The sequence below is a fragment of the Monodelphis domestica genome, chromosome 5, assembly GCF_027887165.1.
Source record: "Monodelphis domestica isolate mMonDom1 chromosome 5, mMonDom1.pri, whole genome shotgun sequence".
Classification (NCBI taxonomy): Eukaryota; Metazoa; Chordata; class Mammalia; order Didelphimorphia; family Didelphidae; genus Monodelphis; species Monodelphis domestica.
The window spans coordinates 80347508-80371498 of NC_077231.1; the positions used below are offsets into that span (position 1 = coordinate 80347508).

Genomic DNA, 23991 nt, shown 5'->3' on the forward strand with positions numbered 1-23991 from the left:
ACAGAGGAAAGGGTGAGGGGAACGTGCATTAGATGAACCTCACTGATATCAAAGGGAAACAACACAAACATGCAATTCATGCAAAAATAGACCAAGAGAGAGGGAATGGTCACAACAAGCAGAGCCATCTTCCTGAAATGGAGGTGGGGGCACAAAAGAGAAAACAAAAAGAGAATCAAAATCTTAGTAAAGGCCTTAAATTGCCAAGCAGACACTGGGGAATGAATGGCTCAACAAGCTATCGTATATGCATGGAATGGAATACTATTGCATTGTAAGAAATGATGAAGAAAGATAATTTCAGAGAATCCAGAAAGCAGGAATCTATGCCAAGTGAAATGAGCAGAACCAGAAGAATAAATTTATAAAGAAAAACAAATAGGACACAAGACCTTTGATCAATTCAGAACCAACCCTGCCTCCAGGGGACAGGTGGTGAAGCAGCAGATGACTCAGCTCCTGACAAGCAGGGAGTGGAAGAAGAGAAAGACAGACATTTCTGTGCATGATTATGCAGAGAATTTTTTTTTTGCCTGACTTTATTGGTTACAAGGGACCTCTTTTTTTAATTGTGGGGAAGGGAGAGGTAAATGAAAAGAGAGTAACAGAATGATGCTCTGATAGAGTGCCAGGCCTGGAGGTCCTGGGTTCAAAACTGAACTCTAACACTTCCTAGCTGGGTGGGTGACTGAGCAAATCACTTCACCACAATTACCTAGCCCTTACCTCTCTTCTGCCTTAAAATGTATACTAAGACAGAAGGTATGGATTTTTTTAAAAAAATCACATGAGAACAGAAATTAGTATAGACAAATGGGATGGTTTTTTAAAGTAATGTGTAGAATTTATTATATACTTTTTAAAAAAGTAAAGCAAAATGGAAATTAACACATTCATATATAATTTTTTTTTGTATTCTGTGCATAGAGAAATGTCCTTTTTTGGTGTTCAAGTTCACCCCAAAAAGCAAAAATCAAATGGATTATTTTTGCAAATCATAAAATGACTACAGTTATGATTTAACATAGGCTGCTAAGTAAGGCTCTCAAAACTCATTGCTTCATTTGGCAAATGTTTATTAGATGCCTGCTATGTGCTGGGCACTGTGCTACACACGACCAAAAAGAAGATCTAACTAGGCCCGGAGAAGTTGAGAGACTTATTCGAGATCAGAGAGGTGTCAAATGTTGGAGCTGGGGTCCCCTGGCTCCCAATCAGCATCCTGCCTACTGCCCCAAAAGAGGGACAAAACTAAATGGCTCTCGGAAGAATTCCGCTTAATGGAAATACAAAGGAGATGCAGTCAACTTCTTGGGGTAACAGCAAGTGGAAAGGGCAGGAAGAGTCCCCGGCAAGGAGAGGTAGCAGAACAGTTCTCTGAAGGAAGCTGGAGTATCTCAAGAGGCGGCAGGGATAAGGAAGAGCATTCCAAGGGGCAGGAAATGGAATGTTGTGTTCAAGGAGTAAAGGGGCCAGGGGGCAGGTTTGGCTGGAACACAGAGTAAGAAGGAGAGTCATGTGTTTTAATAAGCTTGAAAAGTGGGCTGCAGAGATGGTAATGGGGGGCTGTAGGGAGATCTTGGAGCTGTCAGAGCAGGGCAGTGACATGCTGGGTTGGTGTCTGCAGAGGATGGACTGAAAGAACAGGAGAGAGCTGGAGAGGAAGAGAGGGGAGAGGGGTCGCAGGCACAAAAAACTGGGTGCCTGCTGGCACACAGGTCAGTAAATGTTTAGGAACTATCCTTCCCCTAGTTGTCCCCTGTACAAGCCATATTTACTCATCTGTGTCTTTCTTTGCATGTGCTATGCAGAGCAGATCTTTTCAGCTAATCTCAACCCAATCCCCTTCGAAACCCAATTCCACTTCTATTTTGTCCATGAAGTCTTCCTCAACTACTACGACCCACATTTCCCATCTCAACAATTCTTTGTGTTTCTGCAACTTTAAAATATCTTCTACCAGCAAGTGGATTACAAGTTCCTTAAAAGTAAAGAACATTTTGATTTCACTAAACATTGATTAAACACCCAATGTGTGTAGGGCACTGAAATAGGTGCTGCGGACTCAAGTATGAATTCAGATTGCTATCGTCTCTGAACTCAAGGACGTTCAAATGGGGAAGAGAGGGTGGAGTAAAGATAATACAGGTAAGCAAATAAATATTTTTGGAAATGAGAAAACTGACCAGAAGTCCAAGCCAAGGAAGAAGAGAATACTTCTAGCTGGGAAAATCAGAGAAAGTTTTTTCAAGTAGGTAGCACCTTGAAGGAATTTCTTTTTTTTTTTTTAAATTTGTATTTGGTCATTTCCAAACATTATTCATTGGAAACAAAGATCATTTTCTTTTCTTCCCTCCCCTCCCTCCCACCACCTCCCCCATAGCCAACGCGTAAATCCACTGGGCATTACATGTTTTCTTGATTCAAACCCATTTCCGTGTTGTTGGTATTTGCATTAGAGTGTTCATATAGAGTCTCTCCTCAGCCATATCCCCCTCCACCCCTGTAGTCAAGCAGTTGCTTTTCATCAGTATTTTTACTCCCACAGTTTATCCTCTGCTTGTGGATAGTGTTTTTTTAGATCCCTGCAGACTGTTCAGAGACATTGCATTGACACTAATGGAGAACTCCATCACCTTCGATTGTACCACAATGTATCCGTCTCTGTGTATAATGTTTTCCTGGTTCTGCTCTTCTCACTCTGCATCACTTCCTGGAGGTTGTTCCAATCCACATGGAATTCCTCCACCTTATTATTCCTTTGAGCACAATAGTATTCCATCACCAACATATACCACAGTTTGTTCAGCCATTCCTCAATTGAAGGGCATCCCCTCATTTTCCAATTTTTGGCCATCACAAAGAGCACAGCTATGAATATTCTTGTACAAGTCTTTTTCCTTATTATCTCTTTGGGGTACAGACCCAGCAGTGCTATGGCTGGATCAAAGGGCAGACAGTCTTTTATCACCCTTTGGGCATAGTTCCAAATTGCCCTCCAGAATGGTTGGATCAATTCACAACTCCACCAGCAATGAATTAATGTCCCTACTTTGCCACATCCCCTCCAGCATTCATTATTTTCCTTTGCTGTCATGTTAGCCAATCTGCTAGGTATGAGGCGATATCTCAGGGTTGTTTTGATTTGCATCTTATAAGAGATGTAGAACACTTTTTCATGTGCTTATTAATGGTTTTGATTTCTTTGGCTGAGGCCTGCCTGTTCATGTCCCTTGCCCAATTATCAATTGGAGAATGGTTTGATTTTTTGTACAATTGATTTAGCTCTTTGTAAATTTGAGTAATTAAACCGTTGTCGGAGGTTTTTATGAAGATTGTTTCCCAATTTGTTGCTACCCTTCTGATTTTAGTTACATTGGTTTTGTTTATACAAAACCTTTTTAATTTGATGTAGTCAAAATTATTTATTTTCCATTTTGTGACTCTTAAGGAAGGAATTTCAATGGATGGAAATGGGACAGAATCCGTTCCAGACACAAGAGTGTCATTACTCAAGATATGGCAATGAAAGGGGACAATAGTGCAGGGAATGTGGGCTATCTGAAGAGGGGTTGTATAAGCAATACTAGAAAAGCATCCATCCTGGAGCAGGGGTTAGGGAATGCTCACCTTACTTGGGGAATAAGTAATTTATAATAAAGAGTTCTTACCATTTTTTGAACAGAGAGGTGATATAACAAGAAGTCATAGGATCAGAGAAAGCTGGAAGGGCTCTATTATCTAACGTGACCCTCTCCTTCTGTGGGGGGAGAAACTCATGGTCCAACTAAGTAAAGTGACTTGCAAGGTCAAGAATTCCAAACCAGGATCTCACACTGAATCCAAAGGATTCTGCCTTACAAGTCCCTCCAAAGAGAGCTGATAGGAGGCTTGGTCTCTTTTCAGCAAGATGGATGGTCCAACTCATCCTCAGTCAACGACTTAACTTCTAGCCTCACTCCTAGGAGGACTATTTACTTCTTTTTTGCATTAGTAGGATGACTGAGGAAAAGAGGCTGAAAGAAGAAGGAAAAGGCCTCAGGGTCAATCTATTTTGTTCTAAATTATTCAACACTAGAAATTGTAGTGAAGTTCCTTCCTATCGGTATAGAATTTTTGCTTTAATAATTACAGGGAAAGGTGTAGAAATGAATTCAGAGAAGTTTAGAAAACACCTTTTGGATGAAAAGATTTTCACTGTTTGGTCATGACGCCAAACTTCTTTTCCCACTAACAGACATTACTGCTATTTAGTTCTTGTTGAAATGAAGTACATTAGAAATTGGAACAGGTCCATTCTTCTTAATCTTCATAATACTTTAGTGGAACAGTTTTACCTTTGAGTATAGCCTTCTGGAAGTAACATGATGTGCTAATGACCAATAACGGTCAATGGCTTCTGTCTAATTTTCATATTATCTTCCTCTCAATGTTTAAACAATGATAAAAGCGCAACATTCCAGCAGTCTTAAACCAACAATTATGAATACAATAAATAGCAACAAATGGGTACTTCAAAAATTACGGCATTTTCAACATGACTATATAAATGAATAGAATAGACATGAAAGTATTCCATTTTATTCCTCACACGTCTTGAACCCTCCCTCGGAATGATTTTTCCATAGGCAGTAAGTATGCATGTTCTTATAAACAACAAAAAGGGAAGACTTGGGGGTGGCGATCCTCCATTTTGGTCAAAAATCATGTCTTTGAAGAAATCAATGAGGAACAAATGCATTTCTTTTCATCTGGTCTAAGTAATGCCAATGTTCTATTTTCTCAGAAATTTTGTTTTTGGTTTTGGTTTTGGTTTTTGTAAATCAGTCCTCATTTTTTCGGACTTCTGTACATCCCTCCCTTCCAGCCAGCGGCATCCCTCTAAGCTTTCTTTAATGATGAAACCAGTTCCTAACATGGCTGTTTCTTCCTCCGAGTCTCCTCTAATGGCCCACCATCTTCTTCGGCCCCCATCTGACAGGTCAGTGTAGCCCAAGGCTCCGGCCGAGGCCTTCTAACTCTATTCAATCACTTGCTTCCCTGGGTTCAACCATCCCAGAGCCACCGTCCCCATCACCAAGTGCCTCCTGGATACCTCCAACTGGATGGCCCCAACGTACTGAACAGTGCACATGCTAAGCAGAAGGCAGGACCTTTCCCTGATGTCCCCGACGGTCACTAGTCCCACCCAGGCAAGGCCATTCTCCCTCACGGAGCCTCGAGGACTGCTCCATCGGGCCCCTCCTCCGCCAGCCTCAAGCACCCTCCTCCACCGGGAAGCCCTTCCGGCGCCCCCAGCCTCAAACTCCGCCGGTGCCCGCAATTCCTAGAAGCAAACGTAAGCGTGTAGAGCCCTTTTGGAGCCCAAATGGCATGCTCTCTCCCACATTCGTGGACCTCACGCGCCATCCCTCCCCTCCATACACTCCCCCTCCCCCGTCCTGAAAACCCGAGAGCCCACTCAGGTGCCATCCAGAGCCTCTGCCAGGCTGGCTGCCCTCCCACGTTAGAACAGAAGCTTTAGGCACAGGGTCTAGCATGGAGCAGCCTTACTGATTTCGCGCTTTTACGGAAGAACCCGGCGGAGCTTCAACCTGGCAAACTGTAGCTGTGCCCACTTCCTCCTGCACAAGGTGAGGAGGCCTGCATGCCAATGGCCTGACGTGCCTTACGCCTTGCTCTACCAGACTACGGCCCAGGACTTTGAACCCGAATCAAGGGAGATAAAGGAGGAAAGAGGCTAAAGTCCAGAAAACCAAGGTTCGCCTTCCCATGCTGCCACCGCCTCGGCCTCCTGCCACTCACAGATCTCTCTGGGCCTTGGTTTTCTCAAACGTTAAACGAGTGGGTTGGATTAAATGATCTCTGACATTTTTCCTGGGTTTCTTCTATCAGCCTTGAACCTTCCAGAATTTCCTCTCTTCTAGATTATACAATGATCAACAACTGAATAGTGCTCCATCTGCATACAATTACAAACAAAGTAGAAAAATAAGGCAGTCTGTTTCTCTTCATCACAGACATAGGAAGAAAATAAGAGATTGGTGATTATCGAAAGAAGATTCCCAAGGTGACGTGTCAGCAATAGATATTCTCTAGCATGACAAGTCACCGGGCACTGTGGTGTTAGGAGGGAGAGGCAGGATGAGACTAGGAAAGCAGACTAGGCTGGGGGTAAATGGGGAAAACCATGACTTGGATTTTACTCAGGAGGCCATGGTTTACTTGCTTAAGAAGCTCTCCAAACACTGGGAAACCTAGGCAGATCCCACACAGACTTGAAGATGCAACAACTAACATTCCTCTGCTTTCTCTACAGCAGGAATTTGACTTATTTGAACACAGCATTATTAATTAAGCACACGCAAAGGCTCAACAAAAACTCTAACAAAGAGAACTGAAAAATATAGATCTTTTAATAGCACGACAGAAATGACTAATGTCATAGGATTATTCCTATGGGGAGAACAGAAAATGTGTCATGTCAGGCCCATTTGGAAAATTCCCCCTCAAATTATAATTATGCTGAAATTCTGGGGTCTTTCCATGGTGCTTGATTTTAGTTTTCCTTCTAAGCCCAGCAATCATCATTTTGGGAAGATAAATGAAAATGAACTATGGAAAATATTACCACAAGCTTCTAGGTTATTCTACTATTACATGTTTGTAATGAAGTCAAATTATTCTATTGGCTCAAGTCAAACTGAAGACCTTCTTTGCAGAATCTGGACTAAAACAAACTACCTGTCTGAACACTCAGTAAAGAGATAAACAACCTGCAAGGATAGAGTTGTAGCAGTCATCTGGCTGGTCAATATGATCTTGCCTTTGTCATTTGAAAAATAAAGACACATGGGACCCAGAAACTCATCCAAAAGTCACGCTGCTGTTCAGCAGGCTTGCAAGACTCATGGCTAAGCAGCCTACCTTTTAAACCAGCTCTTTCCTCCTCACGTCATCACTCCTCCAAAATTCACCTTTGATGTTGTTACACAGGAAAGCAATTTAGCTCAGTGACTATGACTGTCATATAACTTTTCAGATTCTGTAGAAACTGAAGAAATGCTATCCCTTCCCTCTTTTTTGCCTCCTCTCCCCTCAAAATAAAAAGGCCTAGGACATTGGGAGACAAAAAAGAGTAAAGGTTGAGAAACAAGAGCCAACTTTATACTATATTTTTGACACCATTTTCCACAAGGGCTTAAAAAGATTTATTGCCATGATAAATTCAATTACAGATGTAGGAAAGATAAAACCAAATCCTCTTTAAAAATATTTGAGATAAGGAAACTTAGGATAGTGATCCGTAAGTATCATTTAACCAAAACAAACCTCAATAAGATCCTCAAGAAAATAACACGTGCACGCCTCTTTTGGAACTCTGAAAAAACCTACAAGCTCTTTAAAACATACCCTTTAAAAATTCCCACCTCTCAGCTCACACATTTCTTTTACCTCTAACTATACACTCATGTAAAGAAAACAAATAGAGTGTGGGGTGATACAAGCCTCTGAACTACACTGAAGGAAGAAATAAAAGTCCCAATTGCTTTCTGGGAACACCAAGTCAACATGTGTGTTCCATAGTCTGATTCTGTTTTCCCTTATATGCTAAGAAACGGTTAAGACCTAGCTTCAAAATCTGCATTCAAGTACCTAAATAATGCTGGGTCACATTCAAATCAGACCCCCTCCACACAGTATGTTCAGCTGTCACTTATTCACACAATTACCTGGGAGCCAAAATTTCACTTAGCACACCTGCTGCTTTTGACTTTAAGAGATGATGAGGCAACTAGACTGCACAGTGGATAGAGTGCCAAGTGAAGTCAAGAGGATCTGGGTTCAAATCTGGCCTCAGACATGTCCTAGCTGTGTGACCCTGAGCAATTAACCCCAGATACCTAACTCTTACTGCTCTTCTGCCTTGGAACTAATACTTTGTATTGATTCTAAGACAAGAGGAAAGGGTTTTAGGGGGAAAAAAAAAGATGATGCTTTCCCCTTATCCCATACACATTTCAAATTGGACAAGTCCAACTAAAATCAAGGTCTAATAAAGACTCTAAAAGACATTCAATGAGTTCTCCAAACAGTAAAGAATCAGACAACTCATCTGACAGTCCCACTGTCAATAAAATGCTAAAAACGTTGCCTCCTCTGCATGTTACTGTCTGGGTACCACGGGGATCTTGTGAAACATTCCTGAGCCCCACCAAATGTAGACCACCAGAGAGTGTACCCTCATCATATAAGAAAAGGCATTTTACTACTTCCAAGAAGTTTCCCTTTCAGGCACAATGTAAGTCACTGAAAGGCAAAAATCCCTCTGTTGCTGTGTCTTCAGCCACAAGCAAAAACCTGCAAAGGAACAGAGCAAAGACAGCTGAGGGGACAGGAATTGTGAGTGGCAGGAGCTAAGAAGCAAGAGGCAGAAAAGCTGTCAGGGCTAAGGGACACTCTCATACATCCAGAACCAGGACTGGCAAGGAGGGATTTAAGGAATACATTATTGTAGGCTTGTCAGTACTGCTAAGGAGCACATGGAAAACTCACTACCCTGGTTCAATATTCTTCCAGAAGCCATTTATACATTTAATCTGCAGAACAGATGCTCTTGCCCTCATAGAAGCCAAAGACCAAATTCTGCCAGATGTACCCTAAATTCTGAACTGTCAGAAAAAAATGAAGCTTTAACTTACCAGACTGCACTATCACTTTGGGGATATTCTATCCAATCACACAGAAAAAAAAGGTCCACGTCTCATTGTGATGACAATTTAAGAAAGTGAAGTTCAAGCAGCCTCAAATGTAATCTAGTTGTCAACAGAACTAAAAAGACATACTAACCCAAGAGGCAAATAGGCTTGGAGGGCTCCTTCTCAAAGCTAAAAAGAATTCAGAAATAAAAACACAGGCCAGTACAGATGCATTGAGACGAACAGATAAATTCATCCTTTAAGAAAACAATACCAAATGGCTACATTGTTCTACCATGTGGTGCTCAAATAGAAACCCCCAAAACCATTATACTAAAAAGTGTTTCTATTACACTTTGGTTTGTGTTTTTGCAAGAGCGAATGAGTCTGTAAAGTAAACAGCCCAAGAGCAGCAAGGGCCCCCATAGGCGGGGAGGGAAGAGATTCCGTCCCCACCAAGTGTTGCTACAAGATTTACTATAATGAGAAGTGGAAAATGCTGCATAAAACATGCATGGTTTCAAATTAGAGATTACAGAATCCAGAATCCTTTCCCCAATATTCTAACTCAGAAGTGAGAATGTACCAAAGCTCACTTTGAATATCTGAAGGCAGAACAAGCTGTAATAATTAGACATACCAAAGTTGTAACTGTTATTTTCTGGGGAAATGCAGTAGAATGCCCAAGAGGTTCTCCTCAAATGAAACCGACAGACTCAGTGTTTGGGGCCTTCTCAGAAGCCCAGCATGTCTGTCATCCATCAGTGGCTCCCTCCAAAGTTCCAAGTGAGGACTTGTCCATGCCTTTCCCCTCTTCTCAGCATTCACTTCTGGCACACACATCCTTCTCCCTCCCCTGGGGCAGTTATGTCCTCTCATCATCTCACCCCTGGAATACTTCAATAGCATACAGGGGTCTACCTAACTCACATCTCCCCCTCCTCTAGCCTTTATTTAGCCACTAAGTGATTTTCCAAGGCTCACCATGTCTCCCCAACACCCACACATATTAAAGAAACTCCAGGGGCTTCCTTTAAGTTCTAACAAAATCCCACCTTCTACAAGGAAGCTTTTCTCAACCACTCACTCTTAATTCCAGTGCTTTCCATGTTTTAATTACGTCCTATTTATCCTGTATATAGTTTGCTTTTTAAAAGTGTGTTTGCATATTGTCACTCCCTTTGGATTGTAAGCTCCTTGAGGGCAGCAACTGATTTTGCCAATAAATCTCACGGAGCTGTCTTTTTTCCTCTTTTAATTCTTCTATAAAAGATGGCTCTCTGGGAAGACATTGAAATCTAGGCCATGTAAAAAGAGATGAATAGGGCTCTGGCAGGAACATGAAATTTGGGCTCAACGGAAACCATTCGATTTCCAAAAGGGATTCCAACTCTGTTTCTTCCTACTCAATTCCAGGTCCTGTTCCCTACACACTGGCAGTGTTCATCTGGTACCCAAGTGCGGGATGGGTCATGGTCACATGCTATCATTTAGGTGTTATGCACTTTAACCTCCTTTGCTTTCCAAAAGAGATGAATAATCCAATCATTCTCACATCTCCCAGTTCTGCCAAAGAAACTGGTTTGTTGTTTTTTTTTTTATACAGAAGGTTCAAAAAAAGGGTAAAAAAAAAAAGATAAGCACTGGACCTGTCAGGGAGACCTAGAGGCTTGAACCAATTATGAAATTATATCATTTGCCACCTGGAGCACTTGTAGAGCCTTGCTAAGCAACAGAAAGCCCTTTTTTCTGTCTTGGTCCATATGATCCGGACATCCAACCATCCTTGATGAATGTGCATCTCTCTGTTTTAACACCTCACTTGATTGTCAATAGAATGGAAAGACACCGTCAACTTTACACAATAACTACAAAAGTTTTCTTCAAGAATGTAATTGGTGGGACAGCAAGGTAGGCCAACGGATAAAGCTTCAGGCCTGGAGTTGGAGGATCTGTGTTCAAATTTGAGCTTAGACACTCTTAGCAGTGTGACTCTGTGAAAGTCACTTCACTGCAACTGCTTAGCCCTTACATTCTTCTGCCTTAGAGCTGATGCTAAAGAAAAGATAAGAAAATGAATAAAAAAAGTAAGAATGTACTTGGTGAGACAATCCCCAGGGATTCCTGACAAAAAATGTGATCTGTCTCCAGAGAATGGAATCTGAATGTAGATCAAAATATACCATGTTTCACTTTCTTCATTTTTTTTGTTCAAGTTCTTCTCCACAAAATGACTAATACAGAAAAATGTTTCATATTATTGAACACATAAAATCTATATCAAAATGCCCTTCTCATTTTTTAGTTCAAAGAAAGTTCTTATGGTTAAAATTATTTTTACATGTAACTGAGTAAAAAATAAAATTATTTAAAAAAGAAATCAATTAAACCAAAAATATTTTCCTCTCTATGACCAACTGTATAAAAATGAAGTCTATTCATATAAAAAAAAGAATGTATTTGTTATAATTAAAAATTTTTGTGAAGAAAGCATCAATGTAGGTCAGTAGCTGCTACTACCCTGGCAATTACATAATTTCCTATCTTGAGAATCAATCATCATTTAAAATTGTGTTATCAAAGGAAAACCCATGAAAAGCCAGATATTCTGTTATCCTTAGACCATCAAGGAAGGCTCCAGGCATGTTGAAAAGACTCTCTGTAGTAGGAAGACCTAAGCAGAAGCAGAATGGTACAAGGTAGACCAAAACCTGGATGGGTTGTAACATGAATCATTGTAGAGAATCAATGAGGTTGCAAATCTAGGAATATTTTAAATCATCTTCAATGTCAATTTCTCTTGGTTCTATTTTTTTCAAGTCCAATTGCTCTTCCTGAATTAATCTTCTTAAAAACATGCATTATGTGAAGACATCAATATGTCTAAACATATGGACCTCTGTATAAGAGAAATCTAGGATAGGCACTGGAGGGGCAGCTGGTAGCTCAATGGATTGAGGGCCAGGCCTAGAGATGGGAGGTCCTAGGTTCAATTGTGACCTCATACACTTCCCAGCTGTGTGACCCTGGACAAGTCACTTAATCCCCATTGCCTAGCTCTTACCACTTTTCTGCCTTGGAACCAATACACAGTCTTGATTCTGAGACAGAAGGTGAGGGTTAAAAAAAAAAAGAAAGAAAAAGATAAGCACTGGACCTGTAAGGGAGACCTACATTTGAATCCTACTTCAGACATTTATTAGCTGTCCAACCCTAAGCAAGTCATTTAACCTCTATCTGCCTCCCTTTCTTCAACAATAGCCTCTATTAATGGCTATTCAAGTTGTTGTGAGGATCAAATGGGTTAATATCTGTAGAGTGCTTTGCAAACCTTAAAATACTCCATAAATGCTAGCTACTTTATTGGTATCATTTAAACCAATATGTATCAAAAATGTACAATAAATTTCTCCAAACATTCCTTAGGGTTTTTCCCACTTTTACAACCACTTTCACTTTTTTAAAGTGATTCTCTACAGAAGATTCTCTACAAAGAAATTGCTTTTGGCTTTAACGACTATTTAACATCACAGATATAGCATCTATAATGTTTGACCCCAAAGCGTTTTGGGTCTACGGCAAGTACTAAGAATGATTAGCTTCAAGTCACTGATAATTCATGTAAAAAATGTCTTAGTATAACACCTTGATGACTAACATGCAGTTGTTTAACCCAAGTCCTACAGCAAGAACTTGATTTTATTAGCTCTCATTAGCACTGTTTATCTCCTACAGAAATCATTCAAATCTTGAGTTTCTTCCACTAAACCAGTCTAATTAAAGTAAACATAATCCCTGCGAAACAACAAGGATCAGGAAGGACACTAACAAGAAGTGGGAGCAAAGCTCACCGCGGTAGATAGAAGGGCAGTGCCTTAAGGGCCCATTGAGGGCCTGCTAAGGAGACAAAGGCGCGGCTCCAACAGATGAGGCAGACCTCTTGTAGAACCTTAGAAAAGGACGCACTACAAATGCTGGCTGCTATCATCACTCTCCAGAACAAGCGATACCCGCCTCACCTCATTTCCTTCATGCCGGTTATCAGACAGGTAAGCCGGGGGGAGCCATCATGCACCGGGATTTCAGAGAGGCATTTGGCAAAACAAAGTAGAGGACAGAAAAGAGAATTCTGTAGATTTGCAACTAGTTGAACGCCTGAGCCCGTGGAGTACTGACAAGCGGGTCTGTGTCAAAACTGGAGGGGGCAAGAGCAGAGCAGGCCAAGCATCCTCCTCAGCATCACTCTCTTTAGTGCAACGGTGCTGCCAATTACTTGGATGAGGGTACGCGTGCCACATCCTGGGCGAGCTGACGCTGCCAGGGAGAGCTAACAGGTTCAATGGTCTGATCCAGGTCCAACACATCTCAACAAGCTAGAGAGATCAAATCTAGTAAGATAAAATGTAAGATACATAAAGTCCTCAGTTTAGATGCTAAAAGGGGGGGGGGGGGCAAAGGAAGGAAAAAAGCATTTACTGAGTGCTTACTATGTGCCAGGCACCATGCTAAGCACTGGACGGTTATTATTTCAGTTAAAGGTAGTGGGGAGAAGTGAGAGTTAACAGACTCAAGTCCAATTAAGTCAGGAGTAAAACAAAAACCCCAAATGCTAACACACGAAGGAGGGAGCAAGCAATGGTCTGGTCCCAACAGCTCCTCTCTGACCTCGTCTCACTGCATGGGCAATATCTGCACCAGCAAACATCTCAAGGGGCCAGAAGTCAAGGACTAGGTGGAATGCTTCTAGAAGACTAGTGTGTCACCTGCTAAAGAAACTCGTGATGATGAGCTGAAGACAAAGAAAAGGCTTAGGGAAGACACGAGAGCCTTCTTCAAGTATCTTAATGTTATCGTGTGGAAGGAGGATTTTCTTTGACTTCTCTATTAGAAGAGAGCACAAGGAGAAGCAGGGGCTAGAAGCTGTGGATAGGGAGATGCCAGAGAAGCACAGATCAAGAGCTGGCGATGCCCTCGTTTTACGGAAGAGGAAAGTAAAGCCCAGGGAAATGACGGAAGAAGTCGGATCTTCCTGACTCCGAGCCCAGTGCTCCAACCATGGCGTCACCTTGCTGTCCTATCAACATGAGGCTTTGTCACTATAAAGAAAAACTTTATAATCCGCCATCTCAAAGTAGCACAGGCCACCTTGGCAAGCAAGGAGTTCCCCACCATGGAAATCTTCAGGCACCATTTGAACACCTGCTCATCAGGGAGAGTGTAGGGAGATTCTGTTGAGAGGGTTTACACTTCTCAAGTCCCTTCCAAGTTTGCGATTCTATGATTGTCCTTCCCAAAATTACTTGGCTGTTGTCTTTCCATAAATCCCGCAGAGATGCTGGCCAGTCCTTCCCAATGCCTGCACCATGCTGGAGGTCTCCTGATTCTTTTCCTGTGTCTCTCTAGCCTAGTATTTAGCTCTCTCACTGTCGTCTCTCGTTCTCACAACCTGACCAGCCATTTCCTTTCTGCCTTTCCTACACCGTTCAAGTCGCTTCAAACCCAAGCCATTCTCATGCTTATATGCTGAAGCCTATTTTTCCAACCAGGTTTTTTTTTTTCCTGAGTTTATTCATAATTTTGAATAATATCCTATTGCCATGTTTTATGATTCAAAGTCTTACAGCAGCACTGAGAGAACAGTGGTCAAAGCTTACATTTGTTAAGCTAAATGTTGAGGATACAAATACCAACACAAGGCAGATCCTACCTTCAAGGAGCTTATATTCTAATAGGAGAAGTTAACACATAAGGGGGACGCTGAGAAGGAGCCTGGGAAAGGGGAAAGGCCACTAGGAGGTAGATTAGTCTGGTGAGTTGAGCTGTGAGTGAAGCTGGAGCCCTGTCATGAAATGGGAATCCGCACCCTGAGACAAAGGCATTTGACCCAGTGTATGGGGCATTCATAGATTCGATTCTCTTTCTTCTTTGAAGTAAGGACAGGCAGGCCCCTTTATCTAACCTGTTCTTCTGGAATAGAGTGCACCCTTTCAATGCCAGATACTAGCCAACAGTCCCATCGTGATTTCAGTTAAAATGCTTTATATTAAAATCTCGACTCATTTTATATCCCAGACTCTGTCCATCTGTATACAGAGATCAGAAGCCATGAGAATTTTTAGTGTCATTATTTCTGGATGTTCTCCTAGTTCCTAGTCCTTCCCACTGACCTGAACTAGTTACAGTATTCTGTCTCTCCCTTTACTCACTCTGCTTTTCAAAATTTAAAGCTCCTTAAGTCCTTTTTTGGATACACCCGATTTCTGGTCCAAACCCCAAGGTTTTATCTTAAATTCTTAATTCAGAAATTGAAATCCCATCCTTAAACACCACCCTTTAAAAAATACATGTGTTCCATTTTGTTTTGACAGGATACATTTCCCAAGCGACCCTCCCAGCCCTTACTTTACAAAGTATAGTCCCTGAAAACAGCAAAGCCAAACCATTCCAGGGCAGCATTGGTACAAGTCACTTTCCACATTTGCAGTTTACTGATTAGCAAAAAGGAAGGAAGCAAGCATGCATGCCTTAGCTCTGATAGCAGTCACTGTCCCTTGTATTGAACTCTTGGGTGTTGTCTCGGGGTCCCAGGGCTTATCATTTACTCTGCTTCCTTCATCCAGCTTCCCTCTGAACCAGCTCCCTTCAGAGCACAAACCTACTTTTTCTTCTGAAACTCCTATTTTCTACCAGGTAAAGGGATAAAAACACCCCAGGCTCTAAGCGTCTAACTTTATTCGAAGCCCTCAACTTCATAATCCCCAGTAACTGTTTCTACATATCCTTAAATCATCTCTTTGAGGCTGCCAGAGACCCTCGTCCTGGTAGAACAGGTTCTGGTCTCTTGGCCTTCGGTACAAATGATGCCGTCACCTGGCACTGGCAAGAGACACCAGTGCAGCACTCTGCTCGCCTCGGAGCGATGGTCCTCAACCTCCAGACTCAGAAATACAGTTTCAGGAGCAACTAAATCTTCATTTACTGCTGACTTTCCCACCTTCTCTTGGGGCTTCCCTTCACTTTTGTTCCTTTTCTAATCCTCAGCTAAATTTGAACAACTAGCTGAGTTCCACCCATATCTCTTAAGGTGAATAGAGCTTTCCTAGGCTGCTGTCTCTGAGATGATCTTGTGTAAAAATCCAATTTAGCCATCCCTGGATTCTTCCCTTCTCTTCTTCCTAATCTCACTTCCTTGTTATGTCCATGCAATTATAGCAAATTTTCTAAAGAGGCTGGGAAACCTGAGATCACCAAAATAACAAAGAAAGTTTAAAAAAAGCAAGCTTCTTGATAATTTGTAACCACTTCCCAGGTAGTTGATAATTTGGAACCATGTACAGACATGATTGTCTGTCTGCAAATAAAGAGTATAAAAGCATATGTATGAGCAGCCCCATCCCCGGAAATTTGACTCGAAGACCCAAGTGTCCATGCATGTCTCCATTTGAAATTAGCTGGGGAGGAGGGTTGAAGAGTGATTCTTTTTTTTTTTTCCGAAAATTTTATTTAATTATCAATTTAGAACATTATTTCTTGGTTACACGAATCATATTCTTTCCTTCCCCCTTCCCCCCCCCAGAGGCGACATGCAATTCCCCTGGGTATCACATGTGTCCTTGATCAGAACCTATTTCCATGTTGTTGGTGTTTGCCCTGGGATGTTCGTTTAAAGTCTACATACCCAGCCATATCCCCCTCAACCCATGTAGTCAAGCAGTTGTTTTTCTTCTGTGTTTCTACTTCCAGATCTGAGGAGTGGTTCTTTATTGTTTTTCTATAATTAACACTAACTTATACTACTTACCATGAAATAAAAATTATAACTGGTCAGAAAAAATAAATTCTAAATCTTAGATGTCAAAAATCAAAGTAAATTTCAAGCAGAATGCAACAATTGAGTTGTGTTCTACTTAAGCTCACTAGCCAAGGTATTAACATCACGGTCAGATAAGGTTGTTCTACAAAGGCTTTTGTAGAACAGTTAAGAATCACTCTACTTCAAGGCTTAACCTTTCCTCTAGCTAAAAAAATTCCAACCACTGGTCACAAGACAGGCCAGGAAAGAAGTAGATGGATCCAAAAGGATGGAGAAAATGTAGTCTACGATACCAAGAACATTGGGTTTGGGTTCAGGGATTCAATTCAATTTTGTTCTGCCACTTACTTATGTAACCTTGGGTGAGACACTTAAAAATATCAATTTCTTCACCTATAAAATGGAGAGAAAGGTAAACTAGATGACTTCTAGGTCCTTTTCCTTCCACCTCACAAGAGATCTTAAGAGCTTTGAATGCATTATTAGAAAGAGTACTGGGCCTGGAGAACGGGAAATGGTAATGAGATTTCAGTTGGGTACAAGGAAAGGAATTCTAGCCCTGAGAGCCATCCCAAAACAGAATGAGCTGACTTGAGAGGCACAGGTCTCCAAGCAGAGGCCCAATGCTGATTGTCAAGGATTGCATGAGTTCAGATCAAGGTGAGCCCTAAATGGTCTTGGAGGCCATAGCAACGCAGGCTGACAGGAGTCAGGAAGCCCAAAATTTTAATCCTGCCTCAGATATTTATTCCCTGTGTGACTCTGGGCACACAATGTAATTTCTGTCTGCCTCAGTTTCCAAATCTATAAAATGGGATCTACCTCACCGAGTTCTAGTTAAGATCCAATGAGAAAATATTTGTAATGTGCTAAGTATTAATTATCGTTATTCTAGCACTGCTATTAGTATTTCTGTGGTCCTGGAAAGTAGCCATCATTTGTACTTCCAGCTTCATCAGGCACTGCTTTACAACCTTGCCCAATTCCCCTTCCTTCTTAGGGTTTCTGTTTCCTTGTCTATAAGAGCAGATGTGTCCAAAATCTTCTATTCTCAGCAAAATACACATAATATTTGTTCTTTAGTTTTTGAATTTGAATCTTTAGTTTTCTTTAAATATGGATGCTGAAGGCTCTTCAGCATCTTATTTATTTTTTTAAAAGTTTAAGGCCATTTAGCAAAATCTAAGAAGATTAATATGATGCAAGGTGAAATGAGCAGAACCAGAACATTGCACACAGCAATGGCAATACTGTAAGGACTGTTAAAGACTGCTGAGGCAGCTAGTTGGCATAATGAATAAAGCACCAGGCCTAGAGTTGGGATGACCTGGGTTCGAATTTAATTTCAGACACTTCCTAGTTGTGTGGTCCTTGGGTAAGTAAAGTTGCTGAGCTCTTTTTGTGTAGCCCTTGCTGCGCTTCTGTCTTAGAATTGTTTCTAAAGTAAGGGTTGTTTTGTTTGTTTGTTTTAAAGAAAGATTTAGCTGGCCTGATCAAGAAAATGATCCAGGACAATTCCAAAGTACCCATGAAAAATGCTATCCACTTCCAGAGAAAGAACTACTAAATTCTGAATGTAGATTGAAGCATACCATTTTTTTTTACTTTTTCTTTCATGTGTCAGTGTGTAATTTCTTTTGTAACATAGAAACACGTTGCATATTTCTTCACATGTATAAGTGATATCAACTTGCTCTCTCCTCAAGGTAGGGGGTGTGACAGAAGTGAAGGAGAAAATTTGGAATTCAAAATTTTTAAAAATAATTTAAAATAATTTTATATGTAATTGGGAAAGTGAATGAAATAAATAGAAAAAAAATTTAAAGCCTAAGGCTAATGCTTTAATGAATTGATTCTAATGTACCAAGGGTCAGAACAAGCTTCCTTAAAGTAGATAAGGTAAAAATTGAGGAATAAAAAACTAATCAGAAAATTTTAAACTATAAAGATTAATCTCAAACCCTAATACCAAAATTATGACAAGGTTCAAATGCACTAGGACAAACAATGACAAGGTAAACACAACTATAAATTAACTAAAATGATGTCTGGGTCAATAGCAAAGAAACTTAACCTGGCTCCAGATTAAAGTAATTATGTGGATCAGGACAGACTGTACATCAAACAGTCAGAAGCAGCTACAGAGCCTGACAAGTCCTCATTATAAAGGGGTTTTTGTCACCAGAGAGAGTGAAAGCAGGCAAAGATACAATATGGAAAGACTCAGGCTGTGAGGCAAAGAATGTGAGGCCAAAGGAATGCTCTCCATAAAGCCCATGGCTATCAGAGCGATGATGTGTACAGGTTACATGGAAGAGGAATCTCTGAGCTCGGCACTAGCCAGAGCAGGGCAGCTGGGAAGAAGAAAACCTCCAGACTGGGCCAGATGGAGATCAGCTGAAAGAAATGGGAATGTTTAGCCTCGAGAAGAGTTAGGGGGAAAGTGCTCCGTGTCTGAAGTCCTCCAGGAGTTAACAAGTAGAAGAGGATTCACCTTCCTCGGCTCAAGGAAAGAATCAGGGGCCAGGGGTGGAAATTGCATAAAGAGATGTTGCTTTTCCCCTAACAACTCAGGCTATCCCCAAGCTCCCCCCGGAGGTCCCAGGTGGGGGCTCCTCAGAGACCCACTTGGCAGCCAGGATACAGAAGAGAGCCTCACTCAGTGACAGGTTAGACTGGATGGCCTCGGAGATTCTGGGATAAATCACTCCTCCCTTTCATTCATTTCGATGAGAGAGCAAGCTGTAGGCATTTGGCTGGCTCCCCCTCGGAACAGCCTTTAGCATTCTGGAAAAATGGTCAAGCTTCTTTGTGAGCTGGCCCAGGGAGCTGGGAGGGCCTTGTGGGCAGGAGCTGGCGGCAGGGCGTGTGAGCTCAGAGCCGTAAAGGCTTTCATTGTTTGAAGGAAGGGCGAATGTCAGCGATCCAAGCGGTGCTTACGTAACCCAGGATGACGAAATGCCCAGCCTCTTGGGGGAGGTGTTGGCTATTGAAGGAGCCGCACAGGGAGTCTGGAGGATGGCCTCAAACTGGTCAGCAAGTGCAATGTTCTCACTGGCTTTCTCAGGCCTCTTCTGGGAGAGGGCCCTGGGAAGGGGGACTGTCCAAAGCAGTATAGGATGGATGACTAATGGCATCTACACGAGTCCGAGACCTCTGAGGAGCCCGAGGAAGAGGCCAAGAAGGCAGAGCCGGAGCGCGAGGGCCACGGTGTGAAGCGCGAATGACAAACTGCCGGGTACAAGGGCTGCCGGGACCCCCAGCAGAACGGCTCCTTGAAGCTGGGTCTGGACTAGGCCAGGGATGGCTCTTTCTGGGGAGCCTGGGTTTACCTCCGACAGAATGGATCAGTTACAAAGACAAGCATGAGGCGCTACGATTCACAGCGCCAGAGAATGTTTTAAGAGACCTCAGGTCGCTTCCTACACGGCCACATCATCCACTCATTTCCCTGCACGCTGTCAGTAGCGCTTCCTAGGGGCTCCAACAGGGGCGGGCCCAAATGCCGTGCAAACTTTCTGGCTCCAAGGTTAGCCCAGGGTCCGGACGCAGCTGTTCTTACCTGTTGGCAGTGCTACAAGGGCTCCGAGGAGAACGCAGGAAGACACCTACTAAACCAATTCAATTCAATTCAGCAAAGACTTCCAGAGACCTTCCTATGAGTTTACTGCTGTGTCAGGTCCTCGGGAAGAAAGGCAGGCGTGCCCCGCGTCCAGGCCTCTAGCACGTAGTGAGGGAGACCAAGCTTCTAAATCGGCCCCTGGCAGAAGACAGATGGATCGGGAAAGCACTCCTGGCATCTCCTGGAGAATGCGTCGGGCCCATGCCACAGCCAGGAAAGGAAGGCTGCGGGGGGCAGGGGCGGCTGGGCTGCCTTCCAAAGCGTCCCTAAGGAGGGGAGAGGAGACGTGGGTGCTCAGGCCCTGGGATGGCCCTGGGCGCCCCATAGGAGGAGCACAGAAGAGCCGGCGTGGAGGGCGGCTGGGAAGAGCTAAGGGAATGCTGCTCGGGCTTCCGTGGGGAGCGGCCTGGGGAGTGGCCTGGGCCCCGGACCAGAGACCCAAGCGAGAAGCCTGCAGGCCTCCGATAAGAAGGGAGAGATCACACGGAAGAGATCGGTGGAGGCCCAACAGCAGGGCTGAAAGCTGGAAGCACAGACCTGGGGAAGTGCAGGAGGCCCCTAGGAGAGGCGGCCGAAGGAGAGATAACGAGTTGTTTCCAACAGGCAGTGGCGGAGGAGGGGCTGGAGCTCAGGAAGGAGACTGAGGCAAAGTCTAAAAGGCAACAACCCACAATCTGCTACTTACAAGAAACTGTTCCTTTAGAGATTTCTAAAAACTTTACGTGACGGCCAGTCTAAACGATGCCACATAAATCAGTTAAAAGCAGCAAGGGCACAAACCATTCTATCCAAGAACAGGCAGAACACCTCTAGTGACCAACGAAATGCAAGGACATACCCAAATACAGACAAGTGTCATTCAACAACATTGAGGGAACTATGGGGGGGGGGGGGGTAACCCTGTGGAAGGCCGCTAGGTAGCCCAGGGGAGAGCATGTGACCCTGGGTTCAAGTGTAGCCTTGGGCAAGTCACTTAACCTTATTGGCCTAGCCCTTGTTGCTCCTCTTAGACTTGATACTAAAAGTAAGGACTTAAAGGCTATTCCCACAAGGCAAGGATGAGCTTGTCAACTGTCCTCAGGACACCCTGGCTGCAACGGAAACGACTATAATTGAAACAGGAGAGCACAGAGAAAAAAAGCTACAGGTCGAGAACACAGAACTATTATGAACTAAGACACAAGGGGGGGGGGGGCAGCTTGAAACAACAAACTACTTATTAAGAGAAAGAACGGTAGAAATATCCTATTTGCACTGGGCCATCCTCTCAGGACCAATATGCTATGCAAAACTGTAGCAATGGCACCTTTTAGAACTGGAAATTGAGGGGATTCCCATCTCCTGGGAAGTGGCCGCCCCAGCTGTGGTCTGGGATTGTAAGGGGATACTACTGCATATCCACAATAGGATGAATATGGGGAAATGTATGATGGGATGTTTAGAGGTGGTCTATCAAACCATCTACCCTCCCCATCCCCATTAGGGAATAGAGGAAGGGTTTGCTACATACACCAGTAAAGAATCTTCCACCCCTTCAGTCATTAACCAACTTCTGCTAAGAAGGAAGACATTCTTTGGAATTCCTAAGGACAAACAATGCTCAAAGCAGTAGGCTGGATGGTATCTCTGACCCAGACTCCAGACACAGAAATTTTCCCTAATATACAGGAATTGATTTGGGGCCTTTCCACTGGAGAACCCTGATATAAGATTTAATACAGTATATGAAAAATAAATTCTCCCAATACAAATACAAAAGCAAGGCAGTATCTATACTCAAAGAGCTCACATTTTACTGGTGGGATGAAATATGTTAACAGGCAGAGATAAGGAATTACATTCAAAGGGATGGGGGTGGGAGAGAAGGAAATATTAACAACTGGGAAATCATGAAAATCACAACCCTCTGACTCAAAACAAATTGAATAGGAGATAACTTTGTTCAATAACCCACTAAGCATTAATGTCAAACAAGGTATAACAAAATGCTACCAGGGTCAGATGTCATGCGTAAGGTCCTCCTCTCCCACTAAAAAATAAAAAGCACAACATATTTTCTCGTGGTGCCAAGCTTCTAAATAATCTCTATTCACCTGAGACGATGTGTAGATTGCATGGAACACTACCACGCCTACTCAAAAAAATCCATGTCAATCTGAAGAACTGCCTAATCAGCCATGCCAGACAAAGCTGATAAAGGAAGTTTTATTGCCCAGGTAATAACATCAAATTTGGCAGTCAGCCCACTGAATTAGTTCATCTATATGTATAACAAGCAAGCATGGATGGAATAATAAACTAGGTCCCCAAATTGGGTAGAGAAATGAGATTAGATACATCAAAGATGGTTAAGATAATTAAAAACAATGGGCAAAACTTCCTATCACTGAAATGGTCCATCTTTTTAACACAAATATCTCCAAGGGATGCTATATGGTTTCAATTCATGGAGTACCAAAATTTCTGAATTAAAATGACGGACAGTCTCAAATGTTCTGAAAGAAGCAAAATGGGCAAAAGGAGACCTCCAAACCAACAATAACTTACATGCAAGAAAAGTACTGGAACAGACATTGCTGAGGTTATGTATAATGGCAAAAGAAAGTAGGCTAGGCATGAAAGAATGGAAGAGCACAGATAGCCTGCTTGGCACCCTGGGACCCCCAATGCCCTCGTAGAACACCTTCAGTACATTGGTTCCATTTTCTGTCAATGAAATCCTGGATCAAAATATGAAATGACTTCTTCAATAATCAGAACACCAATCTGTCTTTTATGCATAGTCTGGTTTTAGAAATCAAGAGTATTTATTATTCATGCTTTATTCCCATGTTTTCTGATTACACAGAAAATACTTCAAGGAATCCAATAACTCCTCAATGTGGGCCCCCTACTACCCCACAAAAAAAAAAAAGCAATCCGGTCCTTACTCCGCATTCTCAGGCTCCTCAGGAGAGGTCTGACCAGTGTGCTCATTCTACTTCTCCACAGGTTTGATAAGGGTACAGGGTTGGAAGGAAGCCCAGAAGTCATCTTGTCCTACACTTCCATCTTCTCAGTGAGGAACCAAGCTCAGAGGGGCTGCCTTCTAGGTCATTCCTCCCAGTGAGTATCTCCAATTTTGCCTCTTTAGGTCTGGTTTGTTCATTGCTGTTTGCACATTGTCTCTCCCATGAGACTGGGAATTCCTGGAGGGCAGGGACTATCTTGTGCCTTTCTTCCTATCCCTGGCACTTAGCACAGAGTCCAGAACATAGGAGGTGGTTAAATGTTTGTTGAATGACTGAATTCCATATGCAACAGTCACCACACCAAAGACCTTCTTCTTTTATTCCTTTTATAATTAGTTTTTTCCTTGTTTAGGCAGTCTGGCAGGATGGCGCTGCCAGAAATGACCCTCTCCTGACCTTGCCTTTGGGAATCCATGGACACAACCACACCAGAAGAGCAGGAAAAACAACCATTTTTGCCTCGTAAAACAAAGTACTTTAAAGGAAGATCGGTATGGCAGCAGGTTGTGCTCAGAAGGTCTGGATTCCAGGTTCCCACTTGGCTACTTCCTTTATAAATCTGTAATAAAACAGTTGCTCTCCCACCTGGTCTGTTTCTTCCTCTGGTCCTTTATTTCTCATAATTACCTACAACTAGCCACTAGTCCAGAGCCCTTACTTGGGAGGTGCTTTAAGAAGGTTGGGTGAACTGGATTCCAGCACCAGAACTCCAAGAACATTCCCATCCTTCCAATCATCCTACCATGGTATCAACATCCAGAAAACAGCCAGGCTTGACATTCATTAATGTAGGTATAATTTGGAAGGCTCAATTCCTTCTACAGGACATGAAAAGCAACCTGGTAA

General features: G+C 42.6%; 1 protein-coding gene across 5 annotated transcripts in view; it reads right to left on the reverse strand.

Annotated features, from left to right (window-relative positions):
• CDK17 (cyclin dependent kinase 17) overlaps positions 1-23991 on the reverse strand; it is a 138036-nt gene that overhangs the window by 88976 nt on the left and 25069 nt on the right. The window contains exon 1 of one of the 5 annotated variants that reach the window (XM_056798671.1): positions 20075-20545. The exons of the other annotated variants lie outside the window; for them this stretch is intronic. The gene's annotated coding sequence lies outside the window, so the exon portion shown is untranslated. Of the gene's footprint in view, positions 1-20074; positions 20546-23991 lie in introns of those variants that run through there. 5 annotated transcript variants of the gene reach the window in all.